Source organism: Lagopus muta, chromosome 6 (genome assembly GCF_023343835.1).
Source record: "Lagopus muta isolate bLagMut1 chromosome 6, bLagMut1 primary, whole genome shotgun sequence".
Classification (NCBI taxonomy): domain Eukaryota; kingdom Metazoa; phylum Chordata; class Aves; order Galliformes; family Phasianidae; genus Lagopus; species Lagopus muta.
The window spans coordinates 3,538,351-3,565,157 of NC_064438.1; the positions used below are offsets into that span (position 1 = coordinate 3,538,351).

Here is a 26,807-nt window from a genome sequence, read left to right on the forward strand (position 1 = left end):
ATGCTCAATTATACAGTGCAAGTTCAACAAATCTCACAGGATTCTGCCACTTTGTGAACTGTTTTTCTATTTTACTGTTACTCTTTTCCACCTGCCTCTTCCACTAGGGAAGAAATTTTTAATAACATCCAACCTGAACCTCCTCTGCTGCACCCAACTTCACCTTCACCTCCCCCTCCACCCTTCCCATTCCCCTAGTTTTTCCTCACTCTGATCAGAACTGACTCAGCAAGTGCAAACCCTTTAAGCTTTTCCAACGCTACTCCTTTAGTCTCACTTGTATATGAATATCCCAATCAGATGGCCACAGCTCAGTCTCAGCTTCTGAACACCTCAAAAAGAAAAGCTTCCCATCTCAGATCATGGTATGGGAATGGAGGGTATCAATCCATCTGGGCAAAGCCTGTACTCTTCCAGGCCGTTAGGAGATCACAACACCAATATTGTTACCAAATGCAGGGATGAGCTGTGTTACTGTTAAGAGAAAAACTCAGCAGTAAACAAAGGTAGGACTTAAAATTGCATTTTTTATAAGTTCTTCAATTAAGGTCTGGGCATTTAATCTTAAACATTAATGCTGTCAGACTTGATTGTGCTCAAACTGTTTGCCTGAAGGCATGTGAGAAGACATCCATTTACCCCTCACAACTAACTTAGCTAGATCTGAAGCTTTGGAGATATTGGGTACGAAGTGCTTCTTTAGAAGAGAATCTGATTCATAGAAAGGAAAGAATATTTACAGTTTTCTTAGCTATATAATTTACTTGACGTCTATGCATTCTTAAATGGACAACACATATTGACAAACAGCAACTTCTAAGACTTTGAATACAAATACATTAGAAATACAGATCAGGAAATATTGTGTTTTCACTCAGTGAAACATTTTCCCTTTTTTGCTTAAATTCATTGACAGCCTAATTCAATATATGACTATTCCTATTTTAGTAAGAATTAAGGTGATTATATGTGCACTTTTACAAACAAAGACATCTTAAATATAGATCAGACTACAAGAATGGAACTGTTGTTGGGTATTTCAAAAACAGCATATTCCCTTAGAAGTGCCACATCACACCAGTCGTCACCCAGACTTCTGCAAGTCTGGCTAAATGCAGCAAGTAAGGGAGTATCATTGCCTATTTTAGGGAAGAAAATGAATCTACTGTGTCTCTTTGCAGAAGTATATAGTACCAAGCTCAAGCTCGTCAGAGCAGAAAGGATTCACTTCTTCCTTTATTTACGTAGTAACTATTTTAGCCAGGGTGTCTATTTTACTTTTATTTGTTAGAATACCAGCTCACAATCCATGGATATTTTATATCTTTACTCAGCTAAATGAAAGACTCAATTGTTTAAGGAGAGTTCCTAACTTCACTGTAGCAAGGAAAAGGGAAAAAGCCAACACAGTGCTGGAATTACAGCTTGAACTTCAGAGCAGATCGGCAGCTGCTTCAGAAGTCATTTTGGAGGTCATTTCAACTTACTAAGAAATTCCCAGGGAAGCTCCCTCTTTCTTTATCTAAGAACCAGCCAGTTGAGGTCTTCATTAGAATTATAAATTAAATCCCAATACATTTAACCTCTTAACTAACCCTACTTCTAGCAGGTTGGACTTCCAGCTCAGTTTACCCCATGATTCTCTAGCAAATACACACAGCACACAGAGGTCTGCTCTTCAAATGCAAAGAAATGAAGAATTTCACAAATGTGATTATTGAAAAGAAATAATAGTTGGATATTCTGTGGAACCTCTTTTTCCACCATTCAAAACAGCAATGATTCTGTATTATATATTTACCATTCCCACCTAGCTTAGTTACACACTGCAGGCCTACATTTCAGGCAATATTAGAGCCGCAGTAAGCCTGGAAGTGACAGAACATCTTGACTGAACCATTGTATGGAACAACAACATGTTCCAGGTATCAGGTTCAACATACTTAAGTATGTTGAGTTGCTTTAACAATCTTTTTTTATGTTTTAATTTGAACGTTCCTCCATTTCTACATCTCTCTGTACTTCAAGAGGATTTCCCCAATGCATTTTGTAATATTAAATATGGCTGACATTGTTGAAGAACAGAACAGTTTTTGTTAACAAAAAGTTTTCAGGAATTCTTTCCTTGATTAGAATACAGCATAATTAGCACCAACTCAGCAGAGCATCAATTCAGTTAGAAATGACCCATTTGAGCATCACAGTTTTCACTCATTTGCCCACACATACCTGCATTACAGATTGGCCAGGGTCAGTAGGGACCTCAAGGATCATTAATCTTCAGTCATCCCCACCACAGGCAGGGCCACCAACCTCAACATTTAATACTAGACCAGGCTGCCCATGACCCCATCCAATTCAGCCTTGTACACCTCTCCTCTCCCAATACTATTTTTGGACCTTAACTCATCATCAATTTAAAAAAAGAAAGCTGTGTGTAGAAATAAATATGATTAGATGAGTTGAACAGTGTTTCAACACCTGAAGCTCTAATGAGATTGAATGAGATCCTAGAAAGAATTATTACAATTAAATCATTAGAATATTTCTGTCTTTACAAATATCCCCATCCGAATGATGCAAACATTAAAGATGATGTTTTGCTACTGAAACTTGTATAAGCTAAGTACTTAAGCATTTTTGATAAATTACCCCACAATTTAAGCACTGTACCTGTTGGGAACTCATGATATGAGATATCTACATTCATTTGGTGTGGGGTGAATCACATATAGGATGCTATTCACAAGATTCTGCATAATTCCTCATTAAACTTAGTATCTATAGCCTCATGCAACATACCATGAGTAGACTGATAAGTAGCATAAACGGACATTCCAATAGTGTGCAATATAATTACCAGCAGTGTGTAAAGCACATGCATAAACCATACATTTACTGCATCATTCTGAAACTGTTAACAGCTATTTATGATCATCATAAATGTTTTCCACTTAGATCTATACTTGGTTTTACAGTGTTGTTTTGTGATATGCAAGTAGTTATACTGCTTTTCTGTATCAAATAGAGGATACTGCAATAGACTGTGAGCAAAGGAGAATTTCTCATGGCATCCTTCCACAGAATTACAGTAGAGTATATTGCCTGATCTCATTTGCACCAGTGATGAAGTGCCTTGGCATCCCGTCCCTCAGACAAGTCTACATTACTTCTCTCAATGCAGCAGGAATGTAGTAAGGCACTGAGCGATAACTGGATTTCCTTGATGAAATAATGAGATTTTCCTAATATTTCAAACTGTTTTATGTTATACCCTATTAAAAAACTCATTTTTGAAGGCTAAGTGCAGATCTAATTCAAGTTTTATTAAATATGATATGCATTAGAATTACACTATCAAGATCGTATCAAAATGTCATTAATGCAGAATTAATGGGAACTCAGTGGAAAAACTTTATGTCAACAGTAAGATTGTCATGCTGATAGCATATTATAATTGCATAAATTCTTGTAGATCCTATATTACAGCAGCACAGTTGCACTTTCTTCTAAACAAAGTAAATGCAGCCTGAAGGGGTTGTGTCAGTCTGCCACAGCATTAAATTAATTTCTGGTATTAGTCATATAAACATTTAATGCACACATAATTAACCACCTAAAGCTTTCACGTCCTGTTTACCTTTTAGCATAATTTTTCCTTTTGTAAAGTTTACTATTAAGAATCTGGTCAAATCTAGGTTATGCCATATTTAACTCTGGAAACCTATCCTCAATTGGACCTTGATTCAATTTCTGTATTTCAGCACAGTCCAGATCCTAAAGCTGCATGCCTTAACCTCTTTGTCTCTCCAACTAAAAAGATGAGAAGGGAGGAGGTTTCAACAGGCATCCAATACACTGTCCCCAGTTCTTTAGATGGAGTAGAACACAGAATTGTGTTCATATAAATAGAAAAGATGTTAAAAAGCAAATAAGTAACTTTAAAAGATGGAAAATCCTTCAGGACTGATGTGGGAGATTCATACTGAAGAAGGCAAAGGAAAGAGATGCTTCAGGACAGAAGGGAAATGCAGTCACAAGCACCAAATACACATTTTCATGCATTCTCACTTCAGAAAAGTTTAGTAGACAAAATACCCAAACCACAACTCTGACATATTTCCCAAATCCTGTTGCAATTCTTGTACCTAAAGGGGTGCAATAGCTGTAACACAAACTCTGATTACCATTTAGATGAACATATAGAAGAAAAATAAATCACTCTATATGTATATAATCTATTCAGAGGAACTCTTGCTTTGCTACTTCCATTCATAATTATGAGTTAGCACATATTGTTGCACTATATTTCAGATTTTGGAAGAAACACCTGTGCAAATGGTCACGTGTAAGACACTGCAGAGTAATACTGTGGTGCAACACTTATCTTACAGATGCTTTGTCCTTTCCCACCTCTCCGCTCTAACCTAATTTTCTAGTAGAAGGAAAATGGATCAATATTAATCTGTGAAGCTAAATCAGAGGGAAAGAGTGACAGAGGACTGTGTAAGGGTACAGAGTAAAAGAGAAGCTCCAAACCTTAACATTATGGCTGGGTGATCACTGCTTTTCTTTCAAGAAACACGAATTCTTGCAATGGCAAGAATAGCAACAGCTATCCTAACTTTATTACCATTGCCCAGAAGGTTGGAAAAGGGATATTAATTCTTTCATTACATCCAGGCTGGGTCGCAATGAACTCATTAAAACACACCACACAAGATGGCATCCACACGTGCACCTTTCAAATCCCTTTCTTTAACCACAGTATGTTCTATGGAAATGCCATTTATTTGAACTCTGCATGAGAAAGGCAGATGTGGCCTCAAGCACTCTTACATTGCAATAACAATCTCTAGGAAAAGCATTTGGCAATGTACTTCACCAGGAAAACCAAATTTTTATTCTGGCTTAAGCTGAAAAAAGACACGCCTGCCAGTGATACCTACCACAATATAAAATACTACCAATGTATGGCAATGGCACTGAGTGCATAAGCTATCTGACACAAAGATTGAACAAGTTCAGACAGACCTTTGAAGGTGATAGATAACACATTACTCAGTTCACTAACAGCAAGCTTCGTAAAGCTCTGCTTAAAGGCATGTTTCAATTTCTCTACAAGTTAAAAACAGCACACCACTGTGAAATCAGATATTCACAAGCATCTGAATCCATTTTCACCCGCGCTTTTGTTGATACTGACTTTTCAACATAAACCTCCCTAGAAAAATGAACATGAAACAAAACCAAGCACTTCTCTGGCAGTTCTAACTCTATCTTTATAGGGTTGTGTTCTGAGATTCTCAGAGAGCAAATCCCTCTGCATTTAAGGTAGTACATTGTTTTACCTTCCTAGATATTTTTATCATTTACTAGTAGCCAAGGAACCAGCAGAAGGCTTGCTGGAGCAGTGACCTAAAATGGGAAAATTAAATTAAGAAGGTAAGATAAACCCTTAGAGGTAAATTGCTTTTTGTTGCTCTCATCCTAATATTTGATGATTGCACTGATCTACAAATCAAATCATATTTCTTCTTACCTTTCAGCCTTATATTTTGTCTGTGATAGAAGGTTTATCACAAGATTATTTTTCCATTTTTATCTTTAGAAAACAGGGAAGTCCTGGGCTGAGGCACTCAGCTAACTCATTCAATATGTTATTACAGTATTTCCACTGAGATTTCTCACTAACCTAGGACAAACAATGACATTTTAAAGGGCTGCCCTCTATAGTATAATAAATAATGTTTACAAAGAATTTAAATATCATCCTTGAGCTGATTCCTTTTCATTAGCTAGTTAGCTAGGCATATAGTTGTCTTTAATTACAAACCTGCAGAGCATCAACAACAGTCACACGAAGACCATCAAAAGGTTAATTTGACGACAGACTACATGACTAACAAGCATAATACACAGGGTTTGGGGAAGTAAGCTTTCCATTCTGTGTTTACTATAGTTCAGGGAAGGTCCTTTCCTTTACCAAAATCTTCCATATAGAATTACGCTGACCTTTATACTCTTCAATACTTTTTTTTTTTTTTTATATAAATTCTCCTCCTTGGCATCCTTCCAACTATTCAGCCTGCTGCAGAATCTTTATCAGCACTGAGCACAAGAGCCTTAGACCCGCAGTTTTACTTCCACAGATTATGCTCACACTCAATAGTACGTTACCTTCTCTTCTCAAACTTGTGCAAACATTTACAGCTATAGTTTCTGTAGATTTTGTGGAGCCTGACTGCAGTATCTTTGATGCAAGTAAATATTATATAGCTTAGGTAACCACCGTAGCTTTCACATAATGCGTCAACTATTGCACTTATTTTATCTATGCTCATCAATACTTATCTATATAGTTCATACTAAGGATGATTATAGCACCATATAAACAAAACAACTAAATCCTGCATTTAATACTATTCTCCCTTACAGAAGCACTTACCTCTAATTTAAAAAGAGTATGTTTTCAGAGTAGCAGCAAAAAAATTTTGCTTATCAAAAGAATGAAACAAACTGAGGTCCATTAGGTAGCTCTCCGGTTTCCTGAGCTGTTGGACTACTCAAAACTCTGATCTATGGCAATGACTGATCCAGCTCTTAGCAAATAGAGTGTAAAATTCACAGGTATAGAATTAGCAGAGTGGCGTGATTAGGCTGGTATTTTACAGGTTGTGTAACTGGAAAGATTATCAAGGTGGAAAGGGATAATCAGAAATAAATGAAAATGCTCAGCTGTGTCCTAAGCTCAGAAAAAAACTCCCAAGGGAGCAATCTCTAGAAAGAGAACCTTCCTTGGTTCAGTCAGCCCTTAAATGGGGATCTGCGAGGTACAGCCAGACTCCACTCTTCCCATCACACAGCTGAATTGCCTTCACCTGTGCACCTATGGCTGACTCAGCATTTGTCTTGTGATCAATCAGAGGTTCAGGCTGTTTCCATACAGAGAGTAATACACAGAACACGTAGATAAACATGGCTTAGAGTATAAACATCTGCAGTTTAGGTTTGATACCCTTGGATACTTTTATCCAGCCTAAAATCACTTTCTGAAGACATGTATTTTCCTCAAGTTTCTAAAAATTCAGATTTGGTAACAACCACTTTCCCATCACAGGTAAAGCAGTGCTTTGCTGGACTTCAGGTGTTCAAGTTGCATTTTAGTACAGCTCTTGCTAGAAGCAGACAGGCCTAAGGAAGAAGTTCAGATGCTGTATACTCACATGTTAGACCAGTACTATACTATGTCCACTGAAACAGCACCCCCAGTTCCAAACAAAGCAACTGGCACAAGTGTGCCATATATTAGACAACTGAACAGTCAAAAGCATCTTATGTCTTGTAATAAGAGTGTGTCTTTTTTTGCAAAGAAAGAAGGTCAGAAATCTCTGGGGAGTGATCTGAAAGCGTAAGCGTTTTGAAATTATATATTAAAAACATTGGTGTTTTTTGCCTTAACTTAGTAAGCTCTGTAGAGAAATTTAGACTGAAATATTTGATTTTAAACAGTGATACCGCTTGTATTCTCAACACACCCTTGCAATACATCTTTCCAGTCCAACTGGCCCGTTACTGATGACATAGCATGTGATTCACATTCTTTATGTATTCCTTCTGTAATCACTCTCCTTTTTGGCCATCCATGCTCCTCAGCCCTGTACCAGCTCTACACCTTGCTACTCACAAAGCAGCAGGTGGTGAGGAATAAACACTTCTGTGCAGCTTCCTCAGCACAGCCATAGACCTCTGGTACAAAGATCTCATTGTAAACAATGAGTACTTGTAAATAATCTTTTTTTTTTTTTCCTGCATGGCAGAATTCAGTGACAAGCTTTTGCCTCATATGCACTTCATGTCAGACACCATTCTGTCAGACTGCCCTTCTGCTGCCATCTATCACACAGCAGAAACATGTAAAGGAATATCATGTAAATATCATAAGGGATATCATAAAGGAATATCATGTAAGGAAACATGTAAAGGAAAGTTCAACCTCTATTGCCATTACCACAGACAGCCACCACTGACATCGTGGACCAATGTCTTAAAATAAAAGGCATTACATCTCGAGTAGCCCTCATATAAGATAAATTTTACTATTAGCTTAATGTGCATCACTTACAAATAATGAAGAATCCAAGAATTTAACATAATAGGTTTAGGATATATTCAAATATTTATTATTTTAAATGAAGTTAATGCCTCTTTTCACTCCTTGTTATCAGTGAAACAAAGTATCTGGCTTCATGCTAACCGTGAAAATCTATGGTCCTCATCCAGAGCAGACTTTCTGAGGGCTTCAAAGTCTTGTCATTCACGCTGCATGTGGTTTTGGTCATGACTCCACCCATGCTGAAATTTACATTAAGGGAAAAAGGGTACTTTACAGCTCGTTTGAAAGTCTCAGCCATTACTTCTCAAAATAATAAATTTCCTGGGAAAGAAGAAAATCCTTTATGGTGGAGGGTAGGGAAAAGGCAGGGAGATGGGACTTAAAAAAAGCCAGCAGCAATGAGCTTAGGAAGAAAACTAATTTACTAAATATGATAGCTGAATGTGAGATAACATTATACAATACAACAGGTATTTCAGACTAATGAAGATAAGCTTTCTCTCCATTCCTATATGAAGTGAGGCAGACTTTACAAAGCCAGATGGAAAGCAGTTGCTGACTTCCTTGCTAATTATTAATCTATTTCATTCTACGTTTTTTCCTGAAGGACCTTGGATTCTGACAGTCAGTATATTTCTTTATGGCTACATGAACCACTGTGGGTTTGCTGTCATGCTTCACTTTCAGTATATTATCCTTTCTGTATTTTTAATTTCACTTTCATTAGTTTTCCAGTCCTCTGATACCTAAAGGTTTATTTTTCCTTTTGTACTTCATCAGCCTCAAACATCTTGGGTAAGAAAGCTCATCATTTCCAAATACTTTGAGTAAAGGAGACTCCAGTCTGATCTTCTGAAGTTAATTCATAAAATCATTAGCCAACATTGTAGGAAATTACAACTATAACAGGGACAAGAAAGAGTTGTCACCAATGATTAATATACTTTATGCTGCAACTATCCTTTAATTCCACAACTTACTGACCTCTTATAAGTCTATGGAACCATTTTATAGTTCACATTTTGTTCTCAAGTGTTGCAGATACACCTATTAACCCTGAGAAAGTGGAATTTTTTTTGAAAGATATCTCCAAAATTTCCAAAATATCTCCAAAATATCTCCATTTTTTGAATGATATCTCCAAAATTCTTCTTAATGTGTTTATCCATCCACTGATGGATAGAAATTCATGAGTAAGTATGATAGAAAAAAGGTGAGAGGAACAGCTGTTCCTGTTTCTTTGTCATTTTTTAAGAAAAAGGTGTTATTTCAAAGATGTCATTATTGTAAGTAAGTCCATCAGGATCCTCACTATCAGGACAGAGAAGATTCATGTCTCATTTTATCATGAGGTTTTTATCATCATTTCATCAATTCAACTCTCGCCTTCAGATGTCTCCACATTTAGTATTTCTTCCTGCAGTAGTTTAAACCCACAGGTAACTATTCTAACAAAAGTCCTTTATCTCTATTTTTAAACGTACATTGGGTTTGTTAACTATCACCTTTTCTTCCACCATCACCTCCCTTTCTCATTCCTCTTTCTCACTTCTTCAGATGCACATGTTTTTCTACCGTATCAGTTTCTACTTTTAAACCATACCAAATCTCATGTTACAGTTGTGCCTGCACGTAGTGTCAGCGTGAATAAAACTGGGTCCTCCTTCAGTCGGTGTGGAAACACCCTTTGTTTCGTTTCCATAGATTTAACCAGGTAAATCCATTGGTCGCCCATTAATGACTCTGCTTGAAGTAAATAAAAGACATCACAAGGTAAATTAAGCACATGCTGTTACCTGTCATAAAGCTGACAGGACGTTCTGAAGGCACAACTGGATGATCTTGAGCTATTCTACACCCACGTTCAAATTTGCTAAAATTAAACTGAAGATACTTAAGGTATCATTTTGTGAAGGCAATAAAAATAAATAAGACTACCAAAGGTGAGAAATAGTCCCATTATTTTAAGTAATAATGTTATATTTGTTATACTTTCCAGTATATCTCTAAAATATGATTGTATGTACAAAATTTATTTCATGGCTTCCTCATGCCACACAGAGCACTGGATACTGTCTCGACTTGTTCCCAATACTTGAGATCAAGAGTATATTCCTGCCACCTTTCATTTTTTCTTAATATCTTGTTGAGCGTTACAGAAACACCTCCAGTTAAATACAGATCAGAGGCAACAATAACAAAATAAGTGACAAGGGGAACTCTTATTCGTTCCGTTTAAATTTTTCTATCATTGTTGCTCTTTGGAGACTCGTGTTTATATTTGCTTATTGGAATCACTAATGTTTACTGGAAAGAGCGCTCAGTGCTCCAATCCTAAACACTAATTAATTCAGGAGGAGGCCAGAATGAAGCTACAGCATCACAAAACCAGTCACTAAATGTTATACCCTAAGGTCATAACTGCCTTTCTTTGCAGAGAATATAATAGCTCTGTAATTCTCTTCAAAAAAGAGCAGGACAACCACAAACAGTGGAGTTAAGTCATCTTGAGGCAACTGCCATCAGCTAACAAATTCAGTCACATAGCCTCTGCAATTACTAGAGCATTCACTGCAACAAATTTGTTGTTGCTCTCCTCATAGAGAGTGGACAAACTACATCCTGTTATTGTTAAATGTATGATTGTCACTTTTCTCCCTTCTATTGCTTGCCCGCTTGCTGCCTAATGCTGGCCACTCTGCTGCTGCTCTCCCCTGCACTTTTGCCTCAGACCATCAGAATGGCGTGCAACAGGATGCTGCTGGATCTTGGTGGTGACTATCCCCACTTTATGTAATTCTTCTTCTTTCCTTATCTTTCCTATTGCCTGCTTTCCCTTCCCCATTACCCTAATTCATAATTGTCACCATCCTCCCCTTCCCCATCTCCCTGATTGATTAGGATCTGTAATAAACTGGTCAGATCAACATTTGAACCATTGTTTCTTAATCTCACATTGGGTATACATATATCAAAGAACTTCCTCTCCCTCCTATAAACTGGAGCGAGACAGGTGGCAAGCAAACAACACACTGATGTTGATGCCTCCCATCCCCCAAGAACTCAACACTGACTGAAACCACCCTGACTAAAAACAATATTTCCACTATATACATTCTGCACCTCGATACAACCAATTTAAGAAAAGTTGCAACAACAGCAGTCCCTACTCTTCTTCCAACCACATCCAGTACAGCCAATAACTGTACTGTTTTTTCAGTATTTCTGGTAGAAAGGTGGTGGATAACGCCTCAAAAATATCTAGCAGCTTGCCTTTCTTCCAGCTCCAAACAGAGATAAAACCAAGGAGATAAGTCATTAAAAGCAGATTAACTTCCTCAGCCTAATGAAGAGCAAAGCATTTGCTCTCATTTCCAATGATAATAATTTCAAAAGCCTTTGATTTCAGAATAAGTGTTCATCTGAGGTTGTAAATTGCAAGCTCATCAGAATCTTTATTCAAATTCCTAGCATACTTTCATGTATTTGTGAAATAAAGTTAGTTTAACTAAAGAGAAATGCATCTATTTAAATATATATATATTTCAGCTTGTTTGAGACTTTTATACCAGTTTGAGTTCAAAATTGATACATGATGTAAAATAAAAAACACAGCTGAGGGAATAGTGAGCAGTGTATCAGTGGCAATGAATTAAAGATTCTTCAATAGACACTTCTCATAGCACGTGCCAGTAAAACAAAAAAACCCAAAACAGTCAAGGTGAAGAGTTCTTCTAGCAGACAAAGACTTATGTCAAGATGCGCACATTCTCATAAATGCCTGGAAATCAGAATTGCTGCTTAAATGCCTGGGTATGTCACTAGAATTGTATAGGATGACTGCAGAAATGCCAAGATCCTTCAAAACTTCTGTAGATTTTCACTTCTGCATTGTCCAAAGGAATTTACTCCCACCCTCAATATGAAAAGCAAAAAAGCAGTTTACATCAAGTAAAAGCAAATTTACCATGTTCTGTTTCAAAGATCTCAAGAGTAGATTCAATATTCAAAATAAATAAGCAAACATAATTAAATTTAATACCAAAGTAGCCCTAGTCTTTCTCATCAAGTCAAGGTTGTTATCTGCTTGAATTGGATTTTGGTTTCCTTCATCCCACTGGCAATACTGAAAAGCATGGTACTCCTTGTCAAATTTGCCTGTCTGTCCTTAGGTTAGGAGTTAAGATTTGGACCAGTCAAAGATTTGGTTCCATCTTTGGGAAAGCCCCAGAAAAGTCAAGCACACCCCACTTTTTTTCCCCCATTTTCCAGGACATGACTCTAATACATCAAATATCGTTACTGAGTTTAACCACTTTTATGTGAAAGTTATGCAGAACAGAAGAGCTATGTGGAACAAAGTGTCCCAAAAGTATAGCACATTGAACAGTCTGCCATCCTTTCACTAGTTATTTGAACATGATTAGCATCCTTTTCATCCTACTTCTGTTTTAAAATATCACAATCTGCATGTGTACTGATAGGAGGGCCTTTGCATTTAGATAATTATAACAGTCTCAAAGGCAAGAAATCTAATGAATAACTCAAAATAAGTGTTCTTTAATCAAATGGTGCCTCCTAAGCACATTGGTACTAGTAGTCACCAGGGATAAGCCTGCTGAGAAAATCTTGCAAATCAAAGATGCTGGAAGGCAATGTACAACAACTCTTAGGTATCATTATTTTGTTATGTGGGATACATGCCACATTATTTCCTTCTTGTATGGTTCTTCATAACATTGCTGCCTTTAAAATGACAGAGGAATAGATTGAAGCGTGCTAAATACAAATTGCAAGACAGTTGACTCTACCAGTCAGCTGCACATTCACATAGTTTCAGTATAGATAGCACAATCTGTACAAATTACAGTTGAAGAAAGCTCTCGGTTTCAACTGGTGTTCTCAGAGCTGCTTGAAATAGTATAAAACCTTAAAAAAAACAAACCAAAAACAAACAAACAAACAAACAAAAAACAGGTGCCTAATTACAATACAGATGCATCTCTGGTTGCAAAGAAATACTGACAGTAAAATTTTGCCTAAAATTAGTTTGCCTGAATCTAGCAATAATTCTGAGGGATCCAGCTAGTCTAACACATTACTCAGCAATCATCAGAACTTATTATATCCTTATTTAGATTTGTTAAAAAAAACACTGCTGATGCACTTTTTGCCATATTTGTGTTGAGCAGACGAGCACAGCTTAATCTCAATTTGACTCCCAACAGGCTTTCTTCCTTTCAGTCCTTTAGACAGAACTGAAAACCACTGTCAGAATGACACTGAAACGTCCAGCTTCTCCTCAATGCAGTGACTGCCCAGCTCTGCTCACAGTAAATTTACAACCTAGTAACACCCTTGGAAACTGTTTTATTTTTTTGGACTGAGCCATGTCCTTCTAAACATGACCTGGCAGCATAAGAACTATTTTTAGACCTATTTCATCCCAGACATCAAACTAAACAGAGATGACATATTTTAAGCCCTTATAAAGGCAGAAGCAAGCAAACTGTAGCAGACAGTCTGGCCTTGCGCACTGGAATACTATACTTATTTAATACATTAAATAAGTTGGATAGGAGGAAAATCTACTGTAGGAAACAAAAATATCCCTTTTTATCATTAAATTAGGAAGATTTATTTTTCTCCCAAAGGACCATGCAGAAGTTGCTGACAGCTTTGATGTACAAAGCTTCTGCAGAAGTTCTCTGCTGTCCTCACTCAATGCTATCAGCTCACAACATGCCAGTCAGAGAATTAAGGCCAGTGATGCTGAAGAAAAAACAGAGGGGAAGGACCTCCTGTTAAATTAATAAAATAACCCCATTCATTAATCAAAGTTTCTCTTCAACCAGATTCAAAAGGATTTGGCACACATATGAAATTCCAGCACCGTGCATTCCTGAGTAGAACACTACCAAATCATTAATCAGCATCTTAATTTTCTCTTTTGGCATCATTAAATTAAAGTTGCTATCACCAGATCTAAAAGACTTATAGGGTATGTTGTCCTAAGCTGAAATTTATCCTTAATATTCCCTCTCTGCCCTTCTGCTTACTGTCATTAAAATGACCATTTCAGAGATAAATGAACCTACTTTGAAGTCCCTTCCTACATAAGCAGAGAAATGTCATTACTTAAGTACAGATTTATCATTACTGAGGAATTCAAATATAGGATTAACCTTAAATAACATTTCCATTATTATGCAGTAATATTTTTAACACTTCTGTGATGCCTTTACTGAAAAAAACTTTTGAGACTCTTTATCGAGGCTAAAAAAGTTATCAACAAATATGCTCAACATCTGAATCTGCCAAAATAATTAATGCAATGGATCAGGCCTTAAGTAATTAAGCCTCACAGAAATGCTTTAAGGATTAAAAAGCCAGCGAGATTATTCTTTACTATCCATTACTGCCTGTGGCAAGCTCTGAAAAGGCCTGTCAGCACATTAACAGCATCTTCTGCTGAGACCATCTATCACAGCTTAATAATAAGAACCTTCAGGTGGATACAAGAAGTTTGTATCATGGTAAGGTGGATTTTTCCAATGCTGATGACACTTCTTCCTTTCTTGTATGTCAGCTCCATCAAGTCTCTACATTCTAATTGCAAGCTGGACACGATAGCATGAAATACTGCAAAGTTCCAGCCATCTTCTCAGGTTTTTATTTCAGATGACCTATATATCGTACTTTTCTCAAGTGAGTTAACTAGCACCTAATGCCTTCCACAGGAATGTGAGTAAAGCAAAAGCTTTTGCATTGGAACAAAACAGTGTATTCCTTCTTCAAGCACAATTTGCTCTTCAGTTGTGATTTCTGCATTTAAAATTCTTGGCTAATGTTTCACTGCCAGCTTTCCTTCAGCGGAGCCTCTGGTGCTGAGGAACAGGTGCTGCCAACTGGAAGCTCATTCTCAAAGGAGACGATCGCACGGGATGCAGCTGGATGTGCAAGAGCTGAACAAGGCATGCGGCATGACAGCTCCTCTGAATGAGAACTCACAGCGCTCTGGTAACGCTGGCACACAGCAGAGCTCCAACTTTGTCAAGCCATAGAATAAACCGACTGTTTGACAGACATTAGTATGTGGCAGGGGCAGCAGCTTCCCAATCAGTGCTGTCAAAGCTAAATTGAAACTCTGAGCTCAGCTGCCAAAACAGAAAATGTGTTAGAAACCAGAGATGGATTAAATCTTTCCTTACTGAAAATAATATCCAAAATAACACAAATCAAATATAAGAGCTTTTAAGCATCTGTGATGAGAAAGTTGAAATGTTAGATACTACGGTCTTCCAGCTGTTCTTGGGGGAAGAAACACTGTAGAATAAACACACCAACTCACCCCCCCCCACCCCACCCCCTCCAGCACTCAGAAGGAAATCCAAGCTATTTGCTAGCTGCACACAAAGCTGCATTTATTTAAGTGACTGAAATAGCATTCCACAGACTTCCCAGCAACTTCCTTCATGGCACATACGCTTGTTCGATTTTGCAGAGAACAGCCTGCATTTTATTTATCAGTTCCTCACTGATTAAAAATAACTCTTCAGATGTTCCATCAAGCAGAACCAGTAAGGGGCAGGGGAAGAAAACATGCAAAAAAGAACAGAGAGGAAAGAAAATTAAGAGAGGTGAGAAAAATCCAAGTACAAGAATAAAAGCAGGAAGGGAAGAAGTGGTTTTTACTCAATGTGAGGTTGCTACAGAAGAAAAAATTCTTCTTCTTAATCCTCTGCTACATCTGTTTAGTAATCTTTCAAGCCTGTGTGAAGCAGGGTAGTCATTACAAAAAACAGAAAATAAAAAGTTAGCTTCAAAAGCAAGGCAAACTCCATTCCTCTTATTCCACAAAGATCTATCACTATGCTATTCATCCTATCTCAATGGACACTGGAAACACTGTAGAAACCTACTGCTGTGTCTACGGCCTTGCTGTAGTTAGTATAGTCAGTGGAAATAGCCATGCATAGAGGACTGGTTCCTCACACATACAATTCATTTCCTACAGCGTCCCTAGCCCTGAACAAGCTCTAGCACCTCTACATAACTGACAGGAACACGATTACATACATTGCAAAGGTGAGAAGTTTAAGATCCTACCTCAGAAACAAGCATCAGCTAGACAAAGCACAAAGCTCCTGTCACACTGCCATCAAGCTCAGTTCTCCAACATAAGCTCTTGTTCCATTCACACCCTTCAGCTGTATAATCTCTGGATCAGACACTAATTTCCCGAGCACCTGTTTTGGTACAAACTCTATTTTATCCACTACTGCTCTGCACTCTGGGAAAATTTATGACTAGTTCTGGCATCTCAGCCTATCTCCTTTGCAAGCACTGCAACAGAATTCATTTAGCCCTCTACTTTCTTCTGTCAGTAATTTACTGCTGCTATCAGAGACCTGGCTTTTTCACATTGACCTTTTGTTGCTAGTGGATTTCTTACTATTTACCATAACATCTTCTGCAAATATCCCTTTGTCTTTCACCTCTGCTTTCTTGTACAGTCTTGCTAACTGTCAATGTGGTAAACTTACCTGAATAACGAAAATACATTAATCAGATCAATGAGATCCAATCTTTGGTTAGATATGGGGCATTGCTGAGACTGAGAAGCAGGGTAAACAGATGTGATATTATTCCTAGATTTAGAAATGTCATAAGATGGGAATTGAAAAAGGAAAAACATTTCCAAGTACTGGCCAGGGAAGGTACTTAAATTGGTACTTAAATACTCTTTAAATAATATAGTCTATTGGTTGCTCATTATTATTTATAATTCCCTGACTGGATCCCCCACTTCTCAGGAAGAACAACATGAGAAATAAGAAATAAATAGTTTTCTTCGAGCAAAAAAAAAAAAAAAAAAAAGAAAGTATTTAGATATATGGCTTCCAATTGTTCCCTGTTCCACAGCACATGCAATTCAAATGTCCTATTCCCTGTTGGTATCCGCTCTCATTTCATTATAACATTTCATTAACCTTATCAGAAAACCTTCCAGCTTGATACTCAGGACGTACATGAGGGAGCCCAAGAACCCTTCAAAAAGTTCACAGTAAAGCTGCTGAGTAGAAATCCAAGCAGCTGTCCCTGTCCACAAAGAGATCCTACAGAAGGAAATGTAACTGTGTGGGGTCTCTTGGTTCATATGCCTCCCCCTTAATTAGAGCTTCTGAGAGAAGCCAGCTTCGTGCTCCTCACCCATTCTTCCATGCCCACCACTAAGCTCAGGACAGCATTGCCAGCCTAAAAACCTTCACACAGAGAAGGTGAAGATGAGGGTCACTATCACAAGGTAGGTGTAAATCTGGCCATGCCAGCCAGCTGTGCTAAATAAAGGATTTCACTGTTCGAGAGAATACGTCTTGCCATGTTTTTATATTAAGTTTCCACGTCTTCAGAAAATGCAAAGATGAGACTGAAATAAATTCAGCATATCTTGACACAGCTATTTTTTTTTAAATCTAGACCATACATCAAGCTTCCACAAGCCTTTAATATTTTGATTTATTTACATGACAACAAGCCATACAATTAGAAATTAGCCTTGAAAACTGATTTCAAGTGGAGGACAGAAGCTACCTGTATAATTGCTGGGGAGAAGGACTAGGTACTAATCATACCATTTACTTGACTTAGATTTGTACTACTCTACCAAAAAAAATTGAAATGTGGAATAGGGAGGAAGAGATCTCACTTTCAGACATCTGAGCTCCTTCTGTGTAAGCTGTTACACTGCAACTGTGACTAATTAGCAGGGGAAAAATGCAGAGTGCTCCAACAGAAGGGAGAGGAGTTTCTTTAATATATGTATACCCAACGTGAGGCTAAGAAACAACAATTCAAATGTAGGCCTGACCAATTTATTAAAAATCTCAATCAATCAGGAAGGTAGGAAGGGCGGTGACTATTATGTATTAGGGTGATGGGGAAAGGAAAGCAGGCAATAGGAAAGAAGCCTATAGAGGTAACTGGACTATGGATACTGCAGCCAATCTGTCAACATCAAGCAATGAGACAACCACCTCAGAAAATTTTTTATTTATTGGGCAAAAGCTACTTTCCTAAACTCATGGGGTTAGTTTGATGGGTGGTATGAATGTTTGGGACTGTGGGTATAAAAGGTGATGTGGATTAATGTGTTGTTCAGTTTTTGCATGTTTGTTGGTATATATTCTTTATATTAATAAAGCAATCAACCAAATGCTTGTTGTTCAAACTAATAACGAAGAGGGATATGTGGGACAAAGAAAGACATTATGAACAACAGACCTCACAAATGAGTAAACAAGCTCAGCAGCTACTTGTGCCAGACATAAATGCACACGAGGCACCTGGCGAGTACATGTGACCAAGGGGTTTTTAAGAGGGTATAAAAGGTTGCTAGCATCTACAATGAATGTCTTAGTTCTGCACCAGCAATGGAGCCCACTCCTCGCTTGCCAAATCGTATCATCATTCTTTCTTTACACTAAGTTTGATTTGTGAGTCCATGTAAATCTTCTTAATTAGCTCATCAGGTATTTAGAAAACTTTCACTACTGACTGGCCACACAAGTAATTTACAACTAAACTGTCAACATGAAGAAAATCAAGCAATCAAGGGCTACTCTTTTCATCAGACCATCTTGTAGATCAAGAAAAGACTTTGGAAGAATATCTCAACACCCATTGACATTTACTTCCGCAACCACAGTGCAAAAAGATCAGAGCTCTGTCAATGAATCTTTAAGATTAAAAAGCTGTATCTGTCATATCCTTCAGATAAGGATGCTCTGCTCGGTGCATTTTTCTGATGCACAGTTCTCCTCAGTTCACCCTTGCTTCTGAGCTAGGTAGCAAAACCATTCCCATGGAGGAGGGTAGCTCTCTGCCATCTAGCACTTGCTTTCAAGATTGATCAAACTATTTATCTGCCTGCAAGCAGTTTTGGTTATTTTCTGAAACGACTCTGAAAGACTTCAACAGAAAATTAAAAAAAAAATTAATAGACCACAAAGCCATTCCATATAAATTACATTAGAAAATGAGTACATCAGCCATTCCATTTTGTACACTCAATACAGAACACTCAGGACAACATCACAGGAGCTCCTCCTAAAGACTATAACGTAAACTATAAAAAGGTAAGGCTCAATTGCAGGATCACTTAACATTTTCAATCAGAGTTTTAACTATTTCCCCAAAAGATTCTTAAAGAATATTGCAGCTGGAAACAGACCTATAGAGGCCATCTATTCCAACTCATTGACTCTGTGTAAGTCACAGCAGATGGAGATCTATTTGCCATGCATATTTAAATACAGCCTGTTCAATTCGAAAGGGGTCATTACCAGACTTAATTGAACAGTAATTAAAGTTTTCCTTCAGCATTTATTTTCTTGAAATCTTTTCGAAGCTACAGAGTGTTAACTTTCAAGGAAACCTTTGAAATAGTCCACGAAGTTGGAGAAAATTATTAGCTGGAATTAAGAGAGCAGGTGCCCCAATAGTAAAAGCAGTAATTTCAGATGAAGGTTTGATTCCTGCCCTGTCTGCAGACTGACTCTCAAGAAATCGATTTCAATCTCCTGGGCACAGATACCTGGTTTTGTCCTCTCATTACCCTTTGAGAGAACAGAGACAGGTTTAGGATACAAATTCTTAAGGAGAAAAAACATCTCAATATTTTGTACAACGAACTGCGATCTAAAAGCATCTAAATACTAGTATTCCCTGTATTCTCATCAAGTACACACAGCTGGTATATTTGATTGGGTGTTAATTTATCTTCCTCACTGAATAATTCATTTAGCAGTAGCCCCTAGATACACCCAAGGACATAAAACTACAGGTATACTCACACCTGGAAACCAAGAGTTTTTCCCCTCCTTTTGTAAGAAGCAAGAATCATTCACTCTAATTACAGGACTTTAAGACTGAGAGATCTGTAAGGAAGGGAATGGTAAAATAAAAAATTTTGCAGTGTGTACCAGAGATACAATATTCTCTTAGCTTGGTTGTGTAAGATCTGCCCTTTCAAACATGTTCAGATTTGGGTATTATTGAGTGCTATAAAACTACTGTCACATTAATAGTCACTAAAACTATTCAGCTTAATTGCTAGTGACAATAAAAATACTATTTACAGCAATTTAGAGTCTACTGTGTATTCATAGTCCACTTCCTTTCGCTTGACTGTCACAGCATACTATAGTAATCATACGACCTAAGGTCAGGAGTTGTCTGATAACTTCTCCTAGTTAATTAATTTTGCTGAACTGTTTTTGCATTCCACTAATTTTCTTTGTTCATCTTTCAGCTCTGGTTTGAAGTATGATTACTTTCTTTTTCTTGGACAGTAGCACAAGTAAAACTAATTTATCCCTTTTTTTCTGAACAGGTGTCTTAGTATCTGTAAGCAGAAAATCTCATTCAGTACATCTTACAATCAGTTCTGTCATACAATATAAAATCCGAGAGCCAGGGCTCAAGAAGATACACTAGAACTATCCCAGCTTCATTCACAAAAACCAGCACATTAAGAAAAGCTAAAAAACCTGCAGTAAATATTAAATAACTTGAAGTAAATAAAATTTCACTCTTAATTTTGTAGTTATGCATATAGGAAGATGAAATTTGATATTCAGCAAAAGCAGCTTTTGGCATGATGCTACAACTGAACACAGAATTAAAAAAAATAATAATAATTACATAGATACCTACAATGTACAATATAGAATCATAAAGACCTTAGAGTTGGAAGGGACCTTTGAAGGCCATCTATTCCAACTCCCCTGAAATAAACAGGGACACCACATCTAGATCAGGTTGTCCAGGGACTGATCCAGCCTCTCCTTGAAAGTCTCCAGGGCCTGAGCATCAACCACATCTCTGGGCTACCTGCTCCAGTGCCTCACCATCCTCACTGTAAGAGACTTTTTCCTTATATCTCACCTAAATCTACTTTCTTTGAGCTTGAAACCATCATCCCTCGATCTATAACCACAGATCCTGCTAAAGGGTCTATTCTCTCCTATTCTGTAATTCCCCTTTAGATACTGACAGGCTGAAATCAAAGAAATCATAGAATGACTTGGGTTGGAAGGGACCTCAAGGATTATCAAATTCCAATCCACATGCCAAAGGCAGCGTTGCTTACTGATAGATCAAGTACTAGATCAGATTGCCCAGGTCCCCATCCAAACTGGCCTTAAACACCTCCAGGGATGGAGGCATCCACAACCTCCCTGGGCAGCCTGTGTCAGCACTTCACCAATGTCTCTTTCTCCTGACATAAAACCTAAATCTCTCCTCCTTTAGTTTAAAACCATTACCCTTTATCCTATCCTACCCTTTATCTACCCTTCCAAAAAGTTGACTTTCCTAATGTTTATTAACTCCCTTTAAGTATCAGGTCACCTCATTAGCTGCTCATAAGCAGCTGAAAACATCTGTTAACTCAGTTTTCATTTGAGAACAAAAAACATTCCTGACTGAACAGAACTACAGTTGTGAAATGAATCTCTTGACGGTGGGAGAGTTTCAAGTTTTATCCCACTTATTTCAGAACTGGACACAGATACAGATTTCCTCCCAAGCCCATGGGCAGTGTGGAAACATCATTTTGGTGAAGGTGGCACAGCCCACAGATAGCTGCATCACTACAGCAGAGAGGGCAAATAATTCAAAGCAGCTCCATTGCTACAGACAAGATTTAGCCCTTAAAGGCTGGGGTGCAGTTATATTCTGCATTCTTTTAAAAGTGGCTCAGTTGTTTCCAACTAAACAATTACTAACTTACAGCATTTATGCTCTTAGGAATTTGAGGAGTCCAATTTTAACTAGGAAAAAGAAAAAAGGAGCTAAGAGGAATAACAAATACTTTCTTAGTGCAGTACTTGAACTGACAAAGAGGGTTCCTTCAGTCCAGCAGTACAGTTTATAAATACCCTTAAACTCCCCAGTTTTACCTGACAGTGCACAGTATGCATCCTTAAATGTATATACAGTAGATCATGATTTGTAGCTACAAGGAGCTCCCATTACATATGCTGATTTTTTATTATTATTCACGAAGTACTTGAGAATTCAGCAAGTTAAATGCACCACAGGAATTTGAAATGTTTTATTATCCACAACAGTACATCCCATACAACAAAAAAGAATCAATGCTGCAGAGACATTTGACTTCCAACAGCTTCAAAGGCTCATTGAAAGTGAGCAATAAAGATGTTTTAAAATATAAGTGTAAGCAAGCTTGGGTGAATACTATTTGAATCAAAGGAGAACATACTTGGAGAGTTCTTCATGCATTTGAAGGCGAGTATTCTACTACAAAACAAAATGTTCTCTGTTCGTATAAAGGCCCTTGGAACAGAAATCAAAGAACCCAAGCAAATAAGTGAACATACCAACGTGCTTTAAGCATGTTAACTACAGCTAATGGCTAATATGCAAACTAAGTAAAATTGACCATTTTGGCACAATAGCATTTTTAAAAACTTATCACATAAGGGTTAAGGATGCTTAAAAGAGTCTTACAAGAACTAAATATGCCATTTATATCAAAGCTTGAGATTTAAGTAAAAACATCAACACATTATTTCTCATTCTGTAGTAGAATATTTGTGATTGATTCCAATATTTGATAGCATTTCAAATATAAATCCTATCACTATATTCAGATTATGCCATACCTTTTCCTGAAATTCTTTGTGACAGAGAGATTAATATTTGACCTTGGTTGAATGGAAAGTTTGAGATCATACTTTAACTGCAGATTAACTTGCACGAGTTCAAATTACAATGCAGAGTTAAACTTCCAAATTTTCATTTGCCATTTCCAGCAATAGTCACCTTCAAAGGAATCATAGACTGGCTTGGGTTGGATGGGACCTCAAGAATCATCAAGTTCCAATCCCCATGCTGATGTAGGCTGGTGCCACTGGCAAGGCATACAAAGCACTGTGCCTGAAGTACAAGAAACTCAGTTTTACTTTGGACAACTGGTAGAAAATATTTAATGCAGCTACATTACACTATGTTACAATTAGATCTGTGCAGGCCTCCCGGTATGTAGCCTTAACTTCCATTAGCTAGCACAGATTTTTCTATCTCCAAAACACACTGCAGGTGCTGAAATAATTATAGCCCCACTACTCTTACTGCTGTAGATGTTGACACTGACATATTTCTCAGTCCTTGTACTAGGAGGCTTCTCTTCCTACTAAAATGCCTTTCTAACTTAGTGAGCCACTTTCTCCATTATTCTATGGCTATTTCAGTCTCTATGTAACTGGTGTGATTACTTAGTATTAGAACTCAAGTCACACGTCAGAAATTCAAAGGAATTTAAAGAAGGTTCTTTTGCTCTTTACATCAACTTATCTTACTGAAGGTAAGAAATTTCATCATAAATATGATAAATTTACACCTTCAGATAGATGCTCTAACCAAACCTAGCCAAATCTTTAGATAACTCCAGTAATGGTAGTCTAAACCAACACACGAAGGACAGGTCTGAGAATCTGCACACTGAATTCTTCAGCTAGTCTCTGAAACTAGCCTAGGTCAATCACTCTAAGTTCTGAATAATGGAATGTTATTAATGAATATTAGAGGAAGTCAGAGGATGGGCAGCAGCTCTGTCACAGAAAAGATTATTATTTGATCCAAGCCAGAGCAGCTGTGCATAGGAAACATCATCCTTGTGCTTCTTTTGCATTTGGAGAGCACCATGGTGTGAACCAAACAGAACACAGTCCAGACCTATTTTTTGTGATTAAATGCACATTGGCACATTTATGCTTTGCTCCAATTCACAATTGTTATTCATAAAGCACTGCTACAGGAATCATTTGGTTTGTTATGAAACAGTTTAAAAGCAATAGTATGGCCTTTAGATGTTTAAGCAGAAGTCCCCAAAGAAGACTCACTCTCACAACTATCACTGACTTCATGATAATTTCGCTTTCCTGGACATAGGCTCAGCTAAGTCATTGACTAAAGCAGCTACCTACATTTGCAACCTGCCAAAAACTACTATTCTTGTAGTAAATGGATGTTTAATTCTGTGCTCAGATTGATGCATGGCATTCTGCTTAAAGCTTAAGAGCTCAACTAAATCCAGTTAGAACCCAATGCATGGGAAAGGATAATGTATTGGGCAGTTCTGAGTTTTCTTAGAGATACCAAGAAAAGCTTAGGTCTTGAGAGATCATTGAAAGTACTAACAATGTTAACACTGATGCTTTCATAATTCATAATTTACTATATGTACAGACAGGCTGAGCTTGACCTGTGCTCCCTGGGGGAGAAGGCTCAGTCACCATTACTGCATATACACCAACGTGAAGTGTTTCACTTCAGTCAGTAGATATACAGGCCTTTTATTACCTAGCTGGTACATACAAAGAAGATCTCAGACATATAATGGTGATTCACTAGCATCTAAGAGGAAGACTTGCTGCTAAGTCAAATCCTTTACATTCTTGGAACCAAATTTACTCCTGCTGTAGGCCACAAAGGCTTGTTAGAAATAAACCTTTTTCAAGATTTAATTTGTATAGACAAAAAGTTTAGGCACAAACATATTTTCTGTTGAAATTAATAGGAAAAAAAAGCCTTTAAATTCAGCAATGCCTGGGTTTGAGCCAACAGAACTTAGAAACATGTTTACTGATAAAAATGCAGTTGCATTAAAATAATCAGATATACTTGATTATACCATCACTTCAATGAATGATGGCATTTTTTTCTTACTTTTTTCTTTCTCAACTATAAATAGAGTGATATCACCTTGAGTTGAGAAATGATCGCAAACTTTCTAGAATATGATTTCTGATCAAGTGTTGCATCTACTGCATCAGTAACTACGCCAGACAGAATCAATGCGTGATAAGGTCAGCTCTCAGTTCCATGACATTTTAAAAGCAAAGGCTAAGATCCACAAAAGAATTTACAGACCTAAAGTGACATTTGGTAGTACTCCCAAGGGTCAAAACAAGACAAGGTGAACTTATATCTCTACCTAGAAAGTACATGAAGGAAATGTTAATGGAGAAAAAGAAGCTCCTCAAAAGCACTTAGGATAGGATGTTAAGAACAGAAACAAAAAGATATCCCACTTACTACAAAGATACAATCTAAGTCTTCTCAACTCACACACTAGTATTGGGCCTGTTTTTTACATTTTTGTGCTGGTAGATGGTAGAAAACAGATGTGTTTGGGTGCTGAGCACATCCCCAACCTCAGCGACATGCTTTCTCTGCCTAGGCAGTGGTGGGACTTTATTTCAAGATAGACATAAGCACAGCTACTTTACCAGCAAGTACTGAACGTCTGGATCTCACTGTCTTAGAAGGTTGCCATGATTGCCTAAAACAAATTGCTAATTATTGTGAACGTTCCAGGAGAGACAATAAAGCAAAATAACAGCTAGATTACTGCAAGTAGGCATTCAGAAGTGTGTGATCTTTTCTTACAGTCCTATACATTGAAATTCAGAATAATACATCCAGTGTCCCATTCCTCACGGCACCGCACTTCCATACTAACTACTTACATCAGCGTCCTTTTATTTTCCTGTCCCTCACTCTTGGAAATAAATAACATGCTAAAATAACAAAATAAATGAAGAGTTCACAACTGTTCTCTCATTCATGGGCTGCAGACTCACAGTAATCTTGATGCCAAAATTCACATACCTTGCAGCATAACACAGCAGAGAAATATATTTTTATCGATTCAAGGCTTATGAATTCCTCATTCAAGAAGATGTTTATGCTCAATTACCTTGAACTGCTGCCTTTTTCTTTTTTCTTTTTTTTTTTTTTTAAGAATACACTCTGCTTTTCATAAGCAAGTGGTGATTCTTTTTTTATTTTTTTATTAATTACTATGTATTTATAATAATATTATTTTTTATATTTTTTATTAAAAGTGCCAGGTACATAATCCAATGATTACTGAGGTCTTGTAATAGAAGATCTATTGATTTCTATAGGAATTATATTTCAATTACTCCATTAAGAATTAATTTAACAGAGAATCAACAGTTTTTACCACAGGTGATAGGCTTTTAAGATGGTAGATGAAACCCAGGTGCCCAAATTAGAGAAAAGAGCCACTTCTCTGCTGAGCAAAGGATTACCTGTTCTCTCAGTCTGCTTTGTACCATTCAACACAAAATGAAAGAACTCCAACAACAGAACATCTCTCTTTTGCTGAGAACTGTGCCAAAAACTGGGCTGATGCTGAACACACCGTGTTAACTGATTTCTTTAATAAGCATATTTGTCAGGAAAAGAGAATTTTTATGTTTTAATTTATGGAATGCATGTAACTGGATGTTACCATTAAAATTAAATGACAGGATCATTAAAAGATTACCTGGCTAATACAATTTAGATAAAGAAAAAAAGTTCTTTTTCATAGGAGATAGTGACAGCTATGGGCACAGGTGGCCAGAGAGGCTGTGGATGCCCCGTCCCTGGAGGTGTTCAAGGCCAGGTTGGATGGGGCCCTGGGCAGCCTGGTCTGGTGTTAAATGGGGAGGTTGGTGGCCCTGCGTGTGGCAGGGGGGTTGGAGGTTCATGATCCTTGAGGTCCCTTCCAACCCTGGCCGTTCTGTGATTGTGTGGCCAGAGAGCTCTTTATTTAATAATAAATAAGAACGGTTGTTATGAAAAGCGAACA

The 26,807-nt window shown here is 37.5% G+C and overlaps 1 protein-coding gene across 3 annotated transcripts in view; it reads right to left on the minus strand.

The window, feature by feature from the left end:
* The window catches only part of LOC125695164 (growth arrest-specific protein 2-like), a 260,093-nt gene that overhangs the window by 120,779 nt on the left and 112,507 nt on the right, over nucleotides 1-26,807 (minus strand). Inside the window, exon 1 of one of the 3 annotated variants that reach the window (XM_048949315.1) lies at nucleotides 6,449-6,787. The exons of the other annotated variants lie outside the window; for them this stretch is intronic. The gene's annotated coding sequence lies outside the window, so the exon portion shown is untranslated. Of the gene's footprint in view, nucleotides 1-6,448; nucleotides 6,788-26,807 lie in introns of those variants that run through there. 3 annotated transcript variants of the gene reach the window in all.